The sequence below is a fragment of the Staurois parvus genome, unplaced genomic scaffold (genome assembly GCF_062004578.1).
Source record: "Staurois parvus isolate SC_StPar_1 unplaced genomic scaffold, SC_StPar_1.0 ptg000554l, whole genome shotgun sequence".
In the NCBI taxonomy this organism is placed as follows: domain Eukaryota; kingdom Metazoa; phylum Chordata; class Amphibia; order Anura; family Ranidae; genus Staurois; species Staurois parvus.
This window is the reverse complement of record NW_028318350.1, coordinates 851,658-868,863: the sequence shown is the minus strand read 5'-3', so window position 1 is coordinate 868,863 and position 17,206 is coordinate 851,658. Positions and strand designations below refer to the sequence as shown.

Here is a 17,206-nt window from a genome sequence, read left to right as displayed (position 1 = left end):
ATGTCCATCAGATTGCCAGACAGAGAAGCATGATTGGTCACTCCAGAGAACACGTCTCCGCTGCTCTAGAGTAGAGTTTACACCACTGCATCGGACACTTTGCATTGCACTCGGTGAAGTAAAGCAGCTGCTCAGCCATGGAAACCCATTTTATGAAACTCTCTACGCACTGTTGTTTTGCTAATCTGAAAGGTCTTTAGCTATTGACTCTGCAGACATTTGGCGACTTCTGCGCACTGTGCACTTCAGCATGTGCTGACCCCGCTCTCTCATTTTACGTGGCCTACCACTTCATGGCTGAGTTTCTGCTGTTCCCAGTTGCTTCCACTTTTTTTACAATACTACTGACAATTGACCGTGGAATATTTAGTAGCAAGGAAATTTCATAGATGGACATATTCCACAGGTGGCAACCTATCACGGTACCATGTTTGAATTCACTGAGCTCCTGAGAGTGATCCATTCTTTCACAAATGTTTGTAGAAGCAGTCTGCATGCCTAGGTGCTTGATTTTATATACCTGTGGCCATGGAGGTGATTGGAACACCTAAATCCAATGATTTGGAGGGGTGTCCCAATACTTTTGGGAATATAATGTATACTGACTACCTTGATATATACAGAGATTACACAAAAACAATGGAAACACTACATGATTTTCAGGTGTGAAAGTGATGACATGTTTCGCGTTGAAAGCAGAAGTGATTCTTTTGCTTCCACTGTGTGATGAGACACCTAGCTTGTTAGCTTGTGGGAAGCCTCACTCTCGTCATTCACTGCATGTTCTGCTAGTAATACGAAGTCATGTCAGAACTTATTGAGCTTCAAAGAGGGAAAATTGTTGGTGCCCGCTTAGCTGGTGCTTCTGTGACTGGAGTTGACAATTTATTTGCTGTGTTACAAAGTTCAGTATCTAAGGTTATGATGACATATACAGTTTTCGGGAAAACATTGTCTGATAAGCATAAGTGCGGTCGACATGGGCAACTGCGCAAGATTGTGACCCGGAATAAGAAAACAACTGCTGCAAAAGTGGCTGCAGAGCTCATTCTCAGCCTATTTTTTGTCCAACCCCCTGTGTTTGTGTATATATATATTACTGAAACTGGGCAAGGGAAGAAGAAGTTGTGGCTGGTCAACACGCGCTGCTCAAAAAAATTAAAGGAACACTTCGAAAACACATCAGATCTCAATGGGGAAAAATACCATGCTGGATATCTATAATGATATGGATGGGGTAATGTGTTAGGAATGTAAGGATGCCCCATCATGTGATGGAAATGAAAATTAGCAATCTACAGAGGACTGAATTCAAAGACACCCCGAAAATCAAAGTGAAAAAATAATGCAGAATGTTAGTCCATTTTGCTAAAATTTCATTGTAGCAACTCAAAATGGTACTCAGGAGTTCGTATGGCCCCCATGTGCTTGTATGCATGGCTGACAACGTTGGGGCATGCTCCTAATGAGATGACAGATGGTATCCTGGGGTATTTCTTCCCAGATCTGGACCAGGGCATCACTGAGCTCCTGTACAGTCTGAGGTGAAACTTGACAGCATCGAATGGACCGAAACATGATATCCCAGAGGTTTTCTATTGGATTTAGGTCAGGCGAGCATGGGGGCCATTCAATGGTATCAATTCCTTCATTCTCCAGGAACTGCCGGTATACTCTCACCACACGAGGCCGGGCATTGTCGTGCACCAGGAGGAACCCAGGACCCACTGCACCAAAGTAGAATCTGACAATGTGTCCAAGGATTTCATCCCGATACCTAATGACAGTCAGGGTGCCATTGTCTAGCCTGTAGAGGTCTGTGCCTCCCTCCATGGATATGCCTCCCCAGACCATCACTGACCCACCACCAAAACGGTCATGCTGAACAATGTTACAGGCAGCATAACGTTCTCCTCGGCTTCTCCAGACCCTTTCACATCTGTCACATGTACTCAGCCAAATGCAAAACTAGTGAAAAACAGTCAGAAAAGATGAGTAAGGAAAAAAATGTCAGTGGCCTTCACTTGTAAAACAATTCCTGTTTTTGGGGTTGTCTCATTGTTGCCCATCTAGTGCACCCGTTGTTAATTTCATTAACACCACAGCAACTGAAACTGATTAACAACCCCCTCTGCTACTTAACTGATCAGATCAATATTCCAGGAGTTTAATTGACTTTAATGCTATACTCTGATTAAAAAGTGTTCCCTTAATTTTTTTGAGCAGTGTATATTTACAATTATAGTTATTGTTCTGTTGTGCTGCAACTTTTGGTAAAATGCCCAATGCTGACAGAAACAAAGAGTGCAGCTATCTGGTTCTCCGGCACATCCCCTGCACAGTGCTTCAATGAACAGTGCTGCTCAGGGAGCATGAGCTGTTGATTAGACTAGATTTGGTCTGGCACACCGCCTGCAGACTCCAATTAGCAGCACTGCTCATTTGTTGGAGAACTCAGTTGGGGTGCAGCCCGCTGGAGATCTTGACTTGTGTGCTGTGTGGTCCAGATCTTCCGCTGCAATACCTTTGTGCATTAAATGAAACTACTTTACAGCCTATGTTGATGTGTATGGGAAAGCAAAATCTGCTTGAAGGGGGTCAATGCAGGTCAGAAGGCCAGTTGCCAACGGTCACGGATTGCCCGGGATGGTCACGAATATTTGAATGAAGTCCCGGCCTTGCTGTGTCCCAGAAAACTGAGATCAGGGTGGGGGCAACAGCAGATAGGGGATTGTAATTCTGTGAGAGCCTAGTACAGGAGTTTAAAAGATTACAAACGTTTGTGGTCCCATTTGCTCAGCGGGGAAGGGGGGGGGGGGCGCGGCACACTGGGGACTAGTTTTCCATATTCTGGAGCGGCAGAGTAATCTGCAGTGCCGATTTTGTTTCTTAACCACTTACCCTCCAGAGGATTTACCCCCCCCCCCCCCACCCCTCCTGACCAGGGCATTTTTTTGCGTTACGGCGCTGCGTTACTTTAACTAACAATTGCGCGGTCATGCAACGCCGCACCCAGATTAAATTTACAGCCTTTTTTCCCATGAATTGAGCTTTCTTTCGGTGGTATTTGAACGCCTGTGCGTTTTTTATTTTTTGCGCTATAAGCAAAAAAAAGACCAACAGTTTTGAGAAAAAACAATATTTTGGGCTTTTTGCAATTAAACATGTCCAGTAAAAAAATGTAACATATATTCAGGCCAAAATGTATTCTGGTATATGTCTTTGCTAAAAAAAAATCCCAATACATGTAAATTAATTGGTTTACGTGAAATTTATAGCGTTTACAAATGGCGGTATAGATACTGGGATTTTTTTCTCCCTACTTGCAATGGTGGTGATCAGCGACTTCTAGCAGGACTGCGTCAGGCATTCTGACACTGGGGGAGGGGGGACTAACTTGGTGTCACTGACATCCCCAGTGACACCAATACAGTGATCAGTGCTAAAACACAGCACTGACACTGTATTAATGACACTGGGCACGAAGGGGTTAATGTGAGGGGCGATCAAAGAGGTAACTGTGTGTAGGGAGTGCTTTACTAGGGGGCGGGGGAAGGGGCTTTACTGTAAGCACACTGCTCGGCATGGCTGTGCACAGCACAGCCATCTTGAGCAGTGTGCCCGAGCTGACAGGGAGAAAGACAAAAACAGTCTTCCTCCCCGTCGGTGATTGTCGGTAATCTACGGGCGCCGGTGGGTAATCATCAGCTGGGACCCAGTGATTGACATCTGCAGCCGTGAATACTAGTGAATTGTCAGCAATGGAGGAAAGCGCTATGCTGGTGCTAGGGATTTCAAAAACTGCTGTGCTCAGGGGCAGACTGACCATTTGGTAACTCGGGTGCTACCCGAGGGCCCGGGGTCAGTAGGGGGCCCCATGAGATGGGATCATGGGGCCCCTGTGTCCTTGCCCAAACTCAAAAAAGCCTATGAAAAAGGTACCAGGAGCATCTCATGGGGCCCCCTACTGACCCCGGGCCCTCAGGTAGTGCCTGAGTTTCCAAATGGTCAGTCCGCCCCTGGTAGGACCCAATGGGGGTAGATATCAATAGTATTTCCATTTATAATGCATAGATAGCCATAGAGACAGCAAAACTCACAATTCATTTTACTGTTCTGGATCTGTTTTCATTCAAGTTAGTTTCTTCCATATGTTGATGGCTTTGGTTTCAATCTTAATAGTTTCTTAACAGTAATGTTTTTTGTTTTTTCAGCAAAGCGGTAAATGCTTTCTTTTCAATAAGCAGAGAAATATACAGGAAAACAGCTTGTCAGTAAGTTGTTATGATTCATACAAGGTGACGAGGTCACAGGCAAAAATAGAAACTCCATTTAAGGGAATTCAACATGTCAACCTTGATTCCAATCTTTCAGTTGACTGTTGGGAAATGGTTTGTTGTTTAAATGTGAATAATGCAGGGGCTACACATTGCACGAGACATTGCTTACTCCAAAAATTGTATTATGCAAAAGATAACTAAAATGAGACCATTTCAAATAATGCATCTAATTTCTATAGCATGCAAAGTCACTTCCAATTTATTTTGCTGGACATATTTTCTGAGACCGGTTCAGAATAGATGAAGACTGTTCAAATGAATTAAATTAAAAAGTATTATACACTATGCAGGGTATAAATATCTATTATGAAATTCAAGGATCAAACAAGAAAGGGCCTTTTGTAATAGGCATTCTGAGACAGGCTTGGTTTTTATATATATATATATATATAAACCTCTCGACTGGTTGAGCCGGCTGAGATTTGAACCATGTATGGGCAGGCTGAATGTACTCAAGTTGATCGATCGATCAACTTGGGTACAAACCAGCCTGTCAAGTTTTAGATGAGATTATTGCCAGCAGCTATTATATATATATATATATATATATATATATATATATATATATAAACATAGTGTGAAAAATCTAAAAATAACCCAGGGAATGAAAAAATGTTAAGCAGAATGATTGGTCAGTTAACATATATCTCTGTATCAGTTTTTGGTTGCTAGGTTACAAAGAAATAATACTTTCTAGAAAGGAAAGGTCCAATAGACATTGTAATTACTGCGGCGTTTAGTATGACTCTCTCAAGAATGTCCTTTAAAACTCACCTGTTATGGATGCCAGGCTTCTAACAATAGTAAAAACATATTTTAAACATCTATTTGTGCTCATACACAATATCATCTTTGCTCTACTTTTGCTTGTAAAGCTGGCCATAGGTGGTGCCATTTTCTTTCCTGCAACCACCGTTTGCAGGAAAGAAAATAGCTTGATCCCCCCCATCAAAACAGTCAGTGTTGATGGGGGAATCCCTCCCGTGGAGCCATTGTGTTCTCCTGGCAGGGACAGCTCCCCTTGCTGGGAGAACACAGTGATTACTGCTAGCGGCTATAATAGCTGCTGGCAATAATCTCATCTAAAACTTGACAGGCTGGTTTGTACCCAAGTTGATCGATCGATCAACTTGAGTACATTCAGCCTGCCCATACATGGTTCAAATCTCAGCCGGCTCAACCAGTCGAGAGTCAAACCATCTATGGACAGCTTAACATAAGAGTCTCCTTACTTACTGCTATAAAACCAACCCTTCCATTTCACTTACAGCTAATGGCTGGCCCCCCATCTGATCTATCTTTTCCTGTATATTCTGACATCCTCCCCCCCCACCAACCCAGTTTAAATACTCCTGTAACTTACCCCAGAAAAAACTTAGCAGATGCCCTTTCATTTAGCTGCAAACTATCCTTTGAATGTTGCTTGAACCACAGTGAAAAGTCAACCCAATATTCTAAAACCCAAATCCTTCCTTCTTGCATCAAGACTTAAAAATGTGTTTAGCCCCATAAGCTCCTTAGTGTGGGAAAAATGTCCCAGGCAGTATTCCAGAAAACACAATTTTGGTTTCTCCCTACACGTTACACCCAAGTTCTCTAAACCGATCTTCAAGGATCCTCTGCCTTCCAGATATTTCATCATAAGTCCCAAATTGGATCATGGCAACTGGCTCTTGCCCATTTCTTCTGAGAAATCTGTCTACCTGGTGCTTCACAAGCTTTGGCATGAGGATGAAGTAATTCGGGCAACAACCTACTCTATCCATCCTCCTAATATCACAAAACCCTAGTACAAGCTCCATTTTCAGTCTTCTTTTTCTGAGACACATTGTCATTCTTTCTTCCATCCCTGAGATGATTTTCAGAAATGAATGTGGAAAACATTTTATCTGATGGTGCTGTTTCTGAGGCTGGGTTGTTTAGTTTGCCGTCAGACATTCCATTTTGCTATGATCATATTGTTAGTTTTACGATCACCACCAAATCCTTTGTCTCTCTCTGCAGTTATTTTATGAGAACATTGACAATTTCCATGAAGAAATTGGTACAGTGAAGAGAAATTTGCTCCATTTGCTGTAATATGCTTACCATGTAGTTTGGATTTGAAGTGTATCTCGGTATGCACTACCGGACAAAGTTTCTTGAATTCCAAGCATCTCGGAGCGTATGAACACAATATCACCCCTTTACTATAAAATTTGGGAGTGTACTGAACTGACGCAGTGTACAAGTTGCATGCAACTACACAATGTGGGTGATTTTCACATTTTCACTCTTCATACACTGGAGTGTACATACCTCTATAAGGCAAGGTTCACACTAGTGCAGTACGATTTTGCTACGAGTGCTATTTGGATGCAACTTGACACATTGATTCAACTTTGATAAGATGTTTATATTCTATGTGGCCAAAATCGCACTGGAATCGCACCAAAGTAGTACAGGAACCTTTTCCAAAATTTCCCCCATGCTGAGTCACATAGAATCTCATAACGTGAACTCACAATGTTTTCATTTTTAATGTCCCAGAAAATATGTAATTGTTCTTTGAAGGCATGCAATGACTTAATTCATAGGTGTTGGGGGGAGGGGGGTCTATGCATTCCAGCCCTTGCCAAAATCTCACACTCATGGAAAACAATGTGATTTCACGCGATGTCATGCGATTCTGTGTGACTCAAGTCACATTGGCAATAGCACTAGTTGTCAAGATCCTGCCTTTTCCCAGAGGTTATGCTGCTCCATGTGCTGGCATCCATCTTGGGTTTCTGCAGAGCATGGTGGGTGTCTTTTATGCCTTCAGGCTTCTGCGGTCCATCCCCCAGAGGGGTGTGGTTGATCACATATACGCCTGTTGTCCGCACATGCTCTTTGCATTCGTGTCCTGTAAGTTCGTGTTGCAACAAGCTCTGTTTCTACTCTCGTGGCTCTCCTGGAAACTGACTCGGCTTTTGACTAGACTATTCTCTGCGTTATCCATTTATCTGACCTCCCGTTGCTGAACCTGGCTTGTGACCTGTTATTCTTGTCTGCCGTTCTGTACTGTCTGTCTTGTTGTTATCAACCCGGCCTGCCCGACTACGCTATTGTCTTATCTGGTTCCTAACAGCTACACGCCATTGGCGGCGGCCATTACCACAGCTGGGGTGTCTCGGGGGCCGCGACCTGGTCCCTGGCTGCGTCAAGTCCATCCCCACCATCAGGGGCCCTGGTGAAGGGCAGCCTGGGACTTAGACTCCGCGCCCTGAGGGACTCCGGTCTGTGGGTGGTGGTTGTCGTCAGTCGGTGCGTGACCCTGCCATTAGGCCTGCCTGTCCATTCCACAGCTCCTGCCCTGACACTAGTGTGAACCAGGCCTAAACAACGGTAAACAAAAAGTGAGTTCAGCACCTTAAAACTCATTTGGTTTACTTTTACTATGCTTTTCCATTATTTTAAAATCTGAGTTTATGCATTTCGCTCACTTTTTTTAAAAATCAGATTTGATTTAAAAAAAATATGTATACATGGTGAGTAAATGTATAAAATGTCCTTTAAATAAAATCTGATTTAAAAAAAATCTGAGCTAAATTCATAAGAAAAAGAAGGGGCCTGTCTGAATGAGATGTATCTGTCTGGTAATAACAATCTCGTGTGGAATTCAAGTACAGATGGAAGCTTCAGCTGTCAAAGTTTTGTTTCTGATACTAAAAGGAAAGTGCCACATTTCTGTGAGTCTGTATTTCAGCATGGTGTACTTCTCTGACATTAAACTTTTATCCCAGTATTCTATTGTCATATTTTCCTTCATTACTACTCTATGCAATTATCACAAGTGATGCTTGGATTGGTCAAGCTCCGAACCAGGGGCGGACTGACAACTCATGGGGCCCCCAGGCAATAGGGGATCATGGGGCCCCTGTGCCCTTGCCCAAACTCAAAAAAGCCTATGAAAAAGGTACCAGGGGCATCTCATGGGGCCCCCTACTGACCCCGGGCCCTCGGGCAGTGCCCGAGTTTCCAAATGGTCAGTCCCCCCCTGGTCCTACATCCTATCCACCCTCCCAGTCTCTGCTGTACTTGCCTCCATGGGTAATGAGCTTTTAGTGCCCATGCAGCCAGAGTAGCAGTTGGGGCAATTAAAAAATCCCAGCTCTTCTTCCCCCTTCTTTCTGCAGGGCTGCTGGGACAGATTGGCCCCTACTGACCCTGGGCCCTCGGGCAGTTCCTGAGTTTCCAAATGGTCAGTCCGCCCCTGCTCCGAACAGTTTTGCTGTTTTTAGTAAAAGGGAAACATAAACAACAACAATAAATTCCCATTTTTAACCATTTTTGGATGGACTATTGATACCTCACTATATGGATTCTTCTTGGTCAATGTGGTCCCTGAATGTAATGCTATCTCTCTCTGTGGCTATTTTTGGATATATACCTTGAAGTGACCTGGAACATACATTTGACAAATGTATTAGAGTCAAGGTCTTTATTGTTATCTGTTGCGATACTCTAAATAAATCATTTTTAAAAATGCCCTTTTTAGGAAATTTAGAAAAATGTATAAAACTGTTACTATCTCTCTAAAGAGAGAGCATTGCCTGCGCCTACCAGTCTTTTCCTGCTGGGGAAAGAAGTGAAATGGCACATTTCTGTAAAATAGGATTAGATTCTGTTCTCATTAAAATGATAAACTGCTCAGAAAAAGCAGACACTTAGAGAGGCTTTTCTAATGAGTAAGACTTAACAACAAGATTATCAATTATCCTGATCCCACATACCAGTTTTTTGTAGGTTTGGTTTAGAATTACATCAATGACCTTTCTTTGTGCTATGCAAAGGCATAGCTAGAGAGGCTTTTTTTTTTTTTTACAATAAATCCATTGACTGAACCTCTAAGTAAACTTAATTATTTATAGTCAAGGATTATTGGAGGATTGAATATTGACAAGCTATAAAGTCATTCCTATGGGATTTATTTTTGAGAAGGAAGATCAAATCCCACACTTACCATTAGGGTTCCAATTTACAGCTCTCAGAACAGTGGTGATAAACTCTGATTGGCTACTATAAAATTTTGATGAAAAGGTAGATTTTTTTGAAGCATGATAACAAAAAAACCCATCAGACTAATACATTTATTAAATGTATGAACGAAACCAGCGCTCCAGTCTTCATACAACCAAGGCGATGCCAAAATGCCAACCGAAGAGGTGCTGCCCTTTTAAGATCGGGGAATCTGACCACTAGTGGAAAAGAAAAAACAAGGGCGCACTCTCGTCGTGCATTACCGTGGTAGAACACGTATTTATTAAATGAAAAGAGAATATACTGGTGCAGATAGGCTAACACGTTTCGGGAGCTAAACCCCCTTCCTCAGAGCTCCCGAAACGCGTTAGCCTATCTGCACCAGTAGACACAGATGCATTGTGACTGTCCTTGTGGACCACCTTTTACTGCCTTTTATCACGTTGGTTTGTAAGTATATATTCTCTTTTCATTTAATAAATACGTGTTATACCACGGTAATGCACGATGAGAGTGCGCCCTTGTTTGTTCTTTTCCACTAATACATTTATTAGCCAACTATTCCAGCTATCAAGCCAAAGAATGAGCAACATTTAGTTTTATAGGTGAGGGGCGTATAAACTACAGTTGCCTCTCTGTATACTCTGCACACATATTCCACAGGCCTTGTATGTTTTAATTACAATGTTGCCAACAAGAGTCTCACAGACACACATAAATCTAAAGTCGAAGGATCCTTTTAAAAAATGCAACTCTTCCATCACATATGCTTCTCCGAACACAGAATGTAGACAGAGAGCTTCCACTTTGACCAACCTTAAAGATAAATGTCATTAACCGATTTCTGACCACCTTATAGCAGACGTACTGCAACAGGTCAGTAGGGATGCACATAATCACTTACCTACCCATGCTGCTCTTGGCTCCTTGGCATGTCAACCAGCGGGTCCCAGTCGCCGATTCTTGGCCGGGATTCGGTGATCCTCGACGGAGCTGACAGGGGAGAGGTCTGTATGAAAACATGTGCACAAAAGAGCAATACAATGCAGCTTGTCTTCATAGTAAAACACAACACAGTACTGGTGTCAGGGATCCGGGTGTGACCAGAGGTGTGTGGACTGACACAGGGAAGTAACAGGCTTCAGGAATGATATAATAACAATATACTTATTGTTAGCCACCCAAATATACAACGCACAGTAAACAAACCAACCTACTAAGCAGCAGGCAGAAGAGTAGTCAGATCACTTGCCGGGGTCGGTAACAGGAGTTCAGATCAGATTAGGGATGTCCAGGAGAGTAGTCAAACGAGCCAGGGATCAAGCAGGAGAAGTCAGCAGAGGTCAGGATCAGGCAGGGTCGGCAACAAATCAGATCGTCAGAAGAACAGGAACACAGGATACACAGTACAGGGGCTCATGGGAAACATACACCAAGGCCCTAACTGCAGGTCTGGCCATTCCTTAAATACACTTCCTGCAATCAGCTTCAGGTGATGGCTGATTGCAGGAGTGAGCTTCTGGTTGCTGAGAGCAACCGCTGGCCAGCCCTGGTAACTGCAGCCCACAAGGCAGGTGAGTCCCACCACCAGTGGTGAATCCATTCCTGACAACTGGGCTCTGAAGAAGAGGTACAACCTCGAAATGCATCAGCCACCAGCTATCCAAAGGTTCACAGTCCCCCACCAGACCACCTTCAGGGGTTTCTGGACCTCATTACATCCTTTGCGACAAGCTTTCCATTTGATCTGATTTTATTTCTCTTGTGAGTATTTTACGATTTATAAATTAATCTAATTTTTAAAGGTAATGCACTAGGCCTGTGTGCCCTCTTTTTGTTTCTTATATACAACACAGCACACTGTTAACCCTTTGATTGCCCCAGATGTTAACCCCTTCCTGCCCGGTCTCATTAGTACAGTGTCAGTGCTTTTTATTAGCACTGATCACTGTATTAGTGTTACTGGGGATGTCAATGGCAGTTAGTCAGTTCCCCCCCAGTGTCAGAATGCCCACCGCAGTCCCTCAATAAGTCGCTGATCGCCGCCATTACTAGTAAAAATAAAAACTCCAGTATATATACCGCCATTTGTAGACGCTATAACTTTCATGTCAACCAATTAATTTACATGTATTGGTTTTTTTTTAGCAAAGACATGTCGCAGAATACGATTGGCCTAAATTTATGAGGAAATTAGATTTTAAAATTTTTTTTATGGACATGTTTTATAACAAAAAGTCCAAAATATTGTTTTTTGGTTTTTTTTTTAAATTGTCTGTCTTTTTTTGTTTACAACACACACTAAAAAACAGGTGATCAAAGACCACCGGCAATATTCTCTGTGAAATGGACCACTTAATAATCATCCCATGGCAATACCTGAACACATATTCCTTAAAAGTTAACCTAAACAATTCAGGATTTTATTGTATGGAATATGTGATAATGGTATCACCATGGAATGATTATTATGTGGTCCCTTTCATAGAGAATATTGCCAAGTGGTCCCTGGGTATGAAAAGCAGTAGTTCCTTTCCTAGAGATGGGTCTAATTATAAGTTTCATATGGACATAAGGGGGTTGTGTTTGGGAGATAAGCAAGGAGAGGTCGGGCTACAGACAGACAGAAATTGATCCTATCAATTTGGTGTCAGAAGTGGGATAAAGGCATGGCCTATCAGGTAAGCTGAGCAATAAGTCTTAGACTTTACCTTGATCATACCACTTTGAAACCCAGGTATATAGTAGCCAAAATTAACCATTTGAGACTGCTGGGTCTTGCAGGGATTGTTTGAGGTTTGGAACCTCAAAGGAAATTGTCAGAGGTTTGGAATCTCTGGGGAAAAATTGCACGGGCAGAAATAATAATATTGTGAATTCACAGGAGTCCTCGGTTATCTTTACCACTGGATCCAGGAGAAATAAATCTCCAGACACCTAAGTGTAAAAGCAGTATTTCTAAAAGTTTAATACAAAGAAAGAGATGATATATAGAACTCAACAGGCATTTCTAAGTCAGGATAACCTATGAAACATTTCACTCTTATCTGTATAGTTATGTGAATAACAGAACTGCAAATAGCTGAAGGGTGCCATATAAGGTGTATCCGTTTACAGAGAAATTAAAGTAATTCCTGAGAAACGTAACTAAAGCTGCTACATCTCCAAATGGAGGCATTATACAAGATGGATGCCAGTTTAAAGATATATCTATTTACATTTTCCAATCTTCCTTTCTAGGAAAAAGCAGCGGGAGAAAAGATATCAATAAACTCCTAATGTGTGCAAGAAATCCCGTTTGCTGAGGTCTTATCTCTTAAAGATATACAATGGCAGCATATAAACTGCTCCCATTAACGGTTTATACGGTGTCAGTGGTGCTGGAGACTAGAGGGAGCAGAGAAAACATACCTTCCGTCATGTGACATTGCTCAGGTTTAGCGAATGGCCATTATTCCCAAACACACTGACAAGGGAGGAGGTCATGCTTGCCTATACTTGGCAGCAGCGAGTATTTTGTGTTGAATGCTGCAGCAGGAGAGTGGCTTTACACACCCACTGTGACTTTTGCCTTGAATGGAAAAGTGTCAGTGTCTCTTTAACCACTTCCCGTCCGGCTCATGTACATAAAACGGCTGGACCGGAGCAGTGCAGGAGCGGGTTGCCGTTCCTAAACAGCGCCGGCATTTACAGCCTGTGCACGCTCCGTGGGACACCAATTGCTGTACGGGACCTCTGTATGAGGTCCTGATCATCTGTAAATGTCCCAGAGTGCCATAATGATATAGTGGGCACCTGGCTGCATGCGTTATATAGCAGGAATCATATCTTTAATGCAATACAATCAGGGGCGGACTGACCATTCAAGCACTCGGGCAATGCTCGAGGGCCCAGGGTCAGTAGGGGGCCCCATAAAATGCCCCTGGTACCTTTTTTATAGGTTTTTTTGAGTGTGGGCAAGGAAACAGGGGCCCCATGATCCCCCATTGCCCGGGGGCCCCATGAGTTGTCAGTCCGCCCCTGAATACAATATATTAAATACTTCCAGACTTTTGTCAAGAGGTGTTGGTTTAATACCATTAAGTTCAATATAACTCAAAAAAGGGAAATAAAACAGAAGGTATGCAGGAAAGGAAACAAAAAAAGGGGCGGGGGTGGTTAATGGATATATACTGTATATTTGCTACCACCAGAAAATCAAAATAGTGCATCTCTTTGCAATGAGTTTATATTTATTTCACTGCAGCCTTTAAATTCAGAAATACCACTTTTGTTTTAAGAGAGAAATGTATCATTTAGCTACTTCCCGCCCGGCCCATATAGATAAACAGCCGGACGGGAGCGCTGCCGAAACGGGTGGACATCCATTGCCTGTGTGGACACCGTGATCTGTGCCCCATGTGTTCGGAGGACACAACGGAACACAGATCTCTGTACGGGACCTCTGTGTGAGGTCCCAATTCATGTGATCACTGATTGGCCAATCAGTGATCACATGAATAGTAGTAAGCAAAATGTCACTTGCTGACATCATTGCTTACTACTAGTGAAATCTGTGAATGATCACAGAGGTCACATGGCACAAGGCTAGTCACAACAGCCTTGTATCATGTGACAAGCTGTGACCAATCACAGCTCTCACAGTATTTCTCAATGGCTGCAAGAATGCAGACAGAGAGAAGGAGAAATGATTGCTTTTACAGCCTTTATGAGTGTAAAAGCAATCAGTATAAAAAAAAAAATCTTCATCACCCTCCACAAGTAGTACAGTGTTACTATGGTGACATTGTACTGCTATGGTGATAGTATGTTAAAATAATTATAATAATACATTTAAAAAAGAAAAGAAAAATGTAAAAAAAAATTAAAAAATTATAATTTTTGGTTATAAACTAATTTGGGTTATTTTTTTTTTACTAAAATTATAACTGAATACATTTTGGTCAAGCTGTATGAAGAAAGATGATTTGAAAAATTTTATAAGAAAAACACTTTTTTTTCAAAATTTTTGGAATTTCATTTATATAGCAAAAAATAAAAAATAAAAATCCCGGTGGTGAATACCACCAAAATAAAGTTTTATCTGTCTCAAAAATGCTTAAACAATATATATGGGTACAGTGTTGCAATTGTCATTCAAAGTGTGATAGCACCGAAAGCTGAAATTGGGCCTAGACAGGAAGGGGGTAAAAGTGTCCGGACTTGAAGTGGTTAAAGAATGCAGCAGTCAATCGTATGTAACATACAGCATAGCATTCAGAGTGCAGTGGTCCAGTTTATGTAATGAACAGAACAATATACAGTGTGCATTGGAAAACGCATAACTGGAAACTCCATGAGCATGAGATTTTGGCAAGAGCTGGCATGCTTAGATCCACAACCCCCACCCCAACACCCATGAATTAAGCTCTTGCATGCCTTCAAAGAACAACGACACTTTTTCTGGGACATTAAAAAAGAATCACAAATTTTTGCAGTTTATGCAGAGTGATTGCACTTGGCACTACCTAACTAAACAAACCCAATAGTGCAAATACAACGGCTTAATTGCTTGTTTGGTTGCATTGCCACGGCAGTGGTAGGTGCTAGTATCAGCCTTGGATAATATATACTTGAAAGTATTCAAAGTGTACTTTTTTTCTTTTGTACGTCTTTTACAGCTTGGCACCCTTTCTATATACTGGCAACCATACACAGCATCATTAGTACACACACTTCATGAAATTGTAGACCATATCCAGTTATCCGCATGTTTTGTTTTGTTTCAACATTCCATTTAGATAAACTCTTCTGTGCCGGAATTGCTTTGCCATTTGTAGAAGCCACCATGTTCATTTCTCATTATGTGTCATTTCTCCCAACAGTAAGGCATTATAGAATATTTTGATCTAAACACTAACAAGTATGTTGTCATTTCTCTAAGTACAGCAGTATTGTATATTGCTAACTTTCTACCAGTACATTATACATATCTGCTTGCCGACCGTCTGCAGTCATTTTACTGTGGGCGGGCAGCTTGCACAGGCACAATCACATACCCGTATGTTGCCACTTTCTTCAGGGCACACATTGATTGAAGGGAGGGGATACTACATAGATGGTCTTTGATTGACAAGCCCATATGTAGTGGCTTCATAAGTTGACAATGTTGCATCAGCTCAACTTATGTGACCAGTTTCTCTGTTAACCATTTGGCGCCCGGCCTATGGCCGAATGGCATCCGGAAAAATGTACTAGCTTTCCGGGAGGACGCCATATGGCGTCCTCCCGCACATGCGCAGTTCGCGCGCTTGCAGAGCCGCACAGCGGCGCGATCTGTCACCGGCAATTGTCAGAGAAACACAGCTTGGTCAGGAAGGGGGGTAAATCCTCAGGAGGGCAAGTGGTTATCCAATAACCGCCCGGCCAATAGCCATTTGGCAGCTGGAAAAGGCTTTAGATTTCCGGGTGGACGCCATATGGCATGTGCAGTTTTTGCGCTTGCAGAGCCGTGCAGCGGCGCGATCTGTCACCGGCCGTGTACCTCGGACACGGCCGATGACAGATCTGAGTACCGGCCCCCGTTGCCAGTACCATGTGACCTGCTGTGACCAATCACAGCAGGTCGCATGACAGTTGTATACAATGGATGGCTTTATTCATGCCATCCATTGTATACTAGTGTCTAGCTGTGAATGGTCACAGCTAATCACATGCACATGTCATGTGATTAGCTGTGGCCAAATCACAGCTAAGCACAAAAAAAAAAAAACCCTGAAAGAATCGATGTCATTCAGGTAAATGCTTCCTTATAGCAAAGTAATTCTTTGCTATAAGCAAATTGTGTAAAAAAAAACAAAACAAAATACTGATCACTTCCCCAAAGTAGTACAATGTTACTATGGTAACATTGTACTACTTTAGACATACTGAAATATGAAAAAAAAATCTTAAAAAAAGAAAAAAAGTAATAAAAAATGTAAAAAAATAAAAAAATATATTTTTTTTTTCATTCTGTCACCAGTCAGTGTCCCTGATCACCGCCATGCCAGTTATATGATGACGCTGTACTGCACTGGTGACAATATGTAAAAAAAATAGTGAAACAAATTTTTTTAATTTTTTAATTTTACGAAAAATTATGACAAAAAAAATACAACTTCAAAAAACTCGCCATTCCTCTTATGAAGTACGTCGGACTGTCTACTCTGCAAAAAGGGGTCATTTGGGGGATATCTGTACTGTCCTGACATTTGGGGGATATCTGTACTGTCCTGACATTTGGGGGGATATCTGTACTGTTCTGACATTTGGGGGATATCTGTACTGTCCTGACATTTGGGGGATATCTGTACTGTCCTGACATTTGGGGGGATATCTGTACTGTCCTGACATTTGGGGGATATCTGTACTATTCTGACATTCTTGGACCTCAAGAAATTAGATTGGCTGTCAGTACTTCAGGATTGATCAATATTCAGATCTATACCATAGTTTGTGAATTCTATAACTTTCCTACAAACTAAAAAATACATCTTAATTTGGGTTATTTTCACCAAAGACATGTAGCAGAATACATCTCGGCCTAAATTTATGAAGAACAATTATTTATTTGTAAACTTTTATAACAGAAACAAAGAAAAAAAATTTTTTTTTCAAAATTTTCGGTGTGGATTGTTCCCGATTGGTGTGCTATTACTTTGTGGAACGTTTCGCCGAATGGTTCACGAAATATCGCCGTTTTTGTGGTGAAATTGGTCCCATAGGAACGAATGGCGGAATGTTCAAAACTAGAGTGGGAGCTGACAAAAGCTAGAGTGTGAGCTGAAAAATCAGGACATGATTGCTAAACTGCCATCACTCCCTCGTTTTCAAGCCCACCTACA

The 17,206-nt window shown here is 42.0% G+C and overlaps 1 protein-coding gene across 2 annotated transcripts in view; it reads left to right on the top strand.

Annotated features, from left to right (window-relative positions):
• Positions 1-17,206, top strand: part of HECW1 (HECT, C2 and WW domain containing E3 ubiquitin protein ligase 1) — a 550,087-nt gene that overhangs the window by 40,249 nt on the left and 492,632 nt on the right. The gene's annotated exons all lie outside the window — the stretch shown is intronic.